We start from the raw sequence: 4,017 nt of genomic DNA on the forward strand, positions 1-4,017 counted from the left end.
TTTTTCTCAAATAAAACTAGGAAATGTTTATTTAGGTTTTCTCTCAGAGCAGCTCTGCTGATGTTCATGTTTATGTATTTTAGACGCTGAAAACACCATTTATGCATGCGTACTTCAGTATGCAGTAGATAAAACGGCGCCACTCAGAGACATGCAGAAACAAGCAGATTATTCATATAGCAGTCTCTTTGCGCTTTAATATTCACAGACAAATATCATAACTACTTTCAATTTATCCATCGATCAGACTGCGCATTTTACGTGACATCCTCGTTATACTGTAAATTCCATGTTCACGACTGCACGATTCTTTCTGCTTCACGGAAATCATACGGCCTTAACTTATAACTTGTTATTAATGCGACATACCTTTATCTGCACGGAGGGATGGTGTCTGCGAATATGAGCGAAGATGTTAGATGTATTGCCTGCTTTTGCAGCCACTTTGCGTCCACATTTTTTGCAAATTGGATACGTCCTCAAAGACAACCCCGCGGTTTTTTTTGTTTTGTTTTGTTTTATATCCGAAGTATTCCCATACTGCAGATATTAACTTTTTTTTTAAATAAAAAAAACAAAAAAAAAATAAAGCTGTACACCTTATGTATATCTATATCACACTTTAACATTTTAATTAATGTTTTTAAATGTTTTTAAATGAAAATTTACAACAACTTTTATTTTTGGCAAAGTTAAAACATGGACAAACATGATATTCCTTGAAAACAATGTTTAAACAAATTATTTTATTATAAAGAATATTATTATTGTTGTTATTATAACTTTGAAGTACATTGTACAATGCTAATATATTTCTTTCATAATTTCAAATTAAATCGAACTTTTATTTTAACGGGTTGTAGCGGACCTTTGAGTTTCAGAGTGTATTTGACAATGTTTTTTCTCAAATAAAACTAGGAAATGTTTATTTACGTTTTCTCTCAGAGCAGCTCTGCTGATGTTCATGTTTATGTATCTTAGACACTGAAAAAAACATTTATGTATGCGTACTTCAGTATGCAGTAGATAAAACGGCGCCACTCAGAGACATGCAGAAACAAGCAGATTATTCATATAGCAGTCTCTTTGCGCTTTAATATTCACAGACAAATATCATAACTACTTTCAATTTATCCATCGATCAGACTGCGCATTTTACGTGACATCCTCGTTATACTGTAAATTCCATGTTCACGACTGCACGATTCTTTCTGCTTCACGGAAATCATACGGCCTTAACTTATAACTTGTTATTAATGCGACATACCTTTATCTGCACGGAGGGATGGTGTCTGCGAATATGAGCGAAGATGTTAGATGTATTGCCTGCTTTTGCAGCCACTTTGCGTCCACATTTTTTGCAAATTGGATACGTCCTCAAAGACAACCCCGCATTCTTTTTTTTTTTTTTTATATCCCCATATTATATCAATATTCCCATACTGCAGATATTAACTTTTTTTTCGGTGGGGATGGAGATTAGATATTATCTCTGTCTCTAATTTTCTCCGCTGCACATGCGTGTAACGTTTAGCAGCCAAGTGAATGCAGAGTGAAGCAGCCGAGCGGAAATAAGATATGCAAACGTTTACGGTATGATAACCGTGCGCGTGCAAACCGTGATAAACCGTCATACCGATATATCGTTACAACCCTAGGTATTGCATATAGCTTAGAGTCATTTTGCATTCTTGCGGCCCGGTAGCAGCTCTTTCACTGCCTGGTACTGGGTCGCAACCCGGGGGTTGGGGACCTCTGCCATAGCGGACCAAGCTGGAACTTACTGAACACCATGCCACGGATTTTGACATCATGACAGCATTACTAATGAAGGGCCAGTGTGTTTATTTTCATAGCAGCAATTATGTTTAGTGTCCGCACCATAGATATAAACACCTAGATGGCACATTAGCAACTATTTCTAATTACAGTGATACATCTGCATGTCTGCCATATTGGAAAGGTGCAAATGTCAGAAATATTGCAAATGTCAGACAGATGACAGGTGTGCTTTGCAACAGGCTGTAACAGTCCCTTCTTACCGATTTTCACAGGATTTGGTTTGTCATAAATGTCAGATGGTTCTTCATATTGTTGACGATGTTACATTCAGAAGGAAAGAGTATTGGTAAAGTGCTCTTCATCAATGATCTGGAACAATAGTCTGATTGCTTGAACCTTTTAATGAAATAAGGTTGTAAACCATAAATGAACCCAACAATTGAAAAACAATCAAACATATTATTTCATATATAGTAAATGTGCATAAAAACAGTATCATAGTTTCCCACAGTATTTTGTGAGACTGTGGTGGGTGGACCTTAGACCCTCTAGCGTCTAGGGATAAACCAAAGCATTTCATAATAATAATAAATGGCACAAAGCACAGCCCTTTAATGCTATTATGAGAAATGTAAAAATATTTTCAGTTCAGGCAGGCTGGACAGATTTAGGTAACAGGTTTCCTAGAAAAACATAGATTGTTTGTAACATTGTGATTGTGATTTACTCTCCAAACCATAAACTATACTTATAGCAATATAATAGCAAGAGTGTTGATCAGCATGGTTTAAAACAACAGTTAAACTGCAAGTGTGATATTGCTTTTATACAACACTTCTTGTCTTATGTTTCTGCCATAGCATCAATCTTTAAATGTTGCCAAGCAACAAACAGACTGGAACAGAGTACGTGAGTGGACTTGAGTAACAAAGAAAATTCCCGCTCTCCACTCACTTGGGAGAGAAACCCTGATCTGAATTATCCTGAAGCAATAGAAAACACTGTGACTTCACACAAGTCTGAAAAAAACTTGTGAGCTAAAGTTAATACAGAGTTAAAAAATAACTCTACTTATGCTGCTCACATACTCAGTATATATAAGATATATTACAAAACATAATAATACAGTCAGAAACAGACAGAGGAATGACAGATACAGTCAGAGACCGAAAAAGAGATGACAGGTACAGTCAAATAAAGATAGAGAATAATAAAAGAAAAAAAAAAGATCTTGGTGTGTACTACTTACATTTCAGAAATTCCACTGAAAACCCTTCACTTTGCAAAGAAGAGTGGCAACATGTGGGTTCACTTCAAGCTGTTTCTTCTGCACCATTTGCCCTTTTGTTTTTCGAACCTTTCAACTTTTTTGTTCCTCTCTCTGGATTTATTACCACCAAAGCATCTAAAGGTTTGGACAGACAACATACAATATGTAATTCACATTAGTTTTAGGGTTTGAGGCATGCAATCATGATTTTGAAATCTGAAATATATACAGGTGCATCTCAATAAATTAGAATGTCGTGGAAAAGTTCATTTATTTCAGTAATTCAACTCAAATTGTGAAACTCGTGTATTAAATAAATTCAATGCACACAAGACTGAAGTAGTTTAAGTCTTTGGTTCTTTTAATTGTGATGATTTTGGCTCACATTTAACAAAAACCCACCAATTCACTATCTCAACAAATTAGAATACTTCATAAGACCAATAAAAAAACATTTTTAGTGAATTGTTGGCCTTCTGGAAAGTATGTTCATTTACTGTACATGTACTCAATACTTGGTAGGGGCTCCTTTTGCTTTAATTACTGCCTCAATTCGGCGTGGCATGGAGGTGATCACTTTGTGGCACTGCTGAGGTGGTATGGAAGCTCAGGTTTCTTTGACAGTGGCCTTCAGCTCATCTGCATTTTTTGGTCTCTTGTTTCTCAGTTTCCTCTTGACAATACCCCATAGATTCTCTATGGGGCTCAGGTGTGGTGAGTTTGCTGGCCAGTCAAGCACACCAACACCATGATCATTTAACCAACTTTTGGTGCTTTTGGAAGTGTGGGCAGGTGCCAAATCCTGCTGGAAAATGAAATCAGCATCTTCAAAAAAACTGGTCAGCAGAAGGAAGCATGAAGTGCGCCAAAATTTCTTGGTAAACGGGTGCAATGACGTTGGTTTTCAAAAAACACAATAGACCAACACCAGCAGATGACATTGCACCCCAAATCATCACAGACTG

At 36.5% G+C, this 4,017-nt stretch overlaps 1 protein-coding gene and 1 long non-coding RNA gene across 3 annotated transcripts in view; one reads left to right on the plus strand and one right to left on the minus strand.

The window, feature by feature from the left end:
* cntln (centlein, centrosomal protein) overlaps positions 1-4,017 on the plus strand; it is a 108,772-nt gene that overhangs the window by 7,278 nt on the left and 97,477 nt on the right. The gene's annotated exons all lie outside the window — the stretch shown is intronic.
* LOC107695232 (uncharacterized) overlaps positions 3,055-4,017 on the minus strand; it is a 7,556-nt gene continuing 6,593 nt past the window's right edge. Inside the window, exon 3 of the long non-coding RNA XR_001634974.1 lies at positions 3,055-3,187. This is a non-coding gene — a long non-coding RNA (uncharacterized LOC107695232). The remainder of the gene's footprint in view (positions 3,188-4,017) is intronic.

The sequence above is a fragment of the Sinocyclocheilus anshuiensis genome, unplaced genomic scaffold, assembly GCF_001515605.1.
Source record: "Sinocyclocheilus anshuiensis isolate Anshui unplaced genomic scaffold, SAMN03320099.WGS_v1.1 scaffold517, whole genome shotgun sequence".
NCBI classification, from domain to species: domain Eukaryota; kingdom Metazoa; phylum Chordata; class Actinopteri; order Cypriniformes; family Cyprinidae; genus Sinocyclocheilus; species Sinocyclocheilus anshuiensis.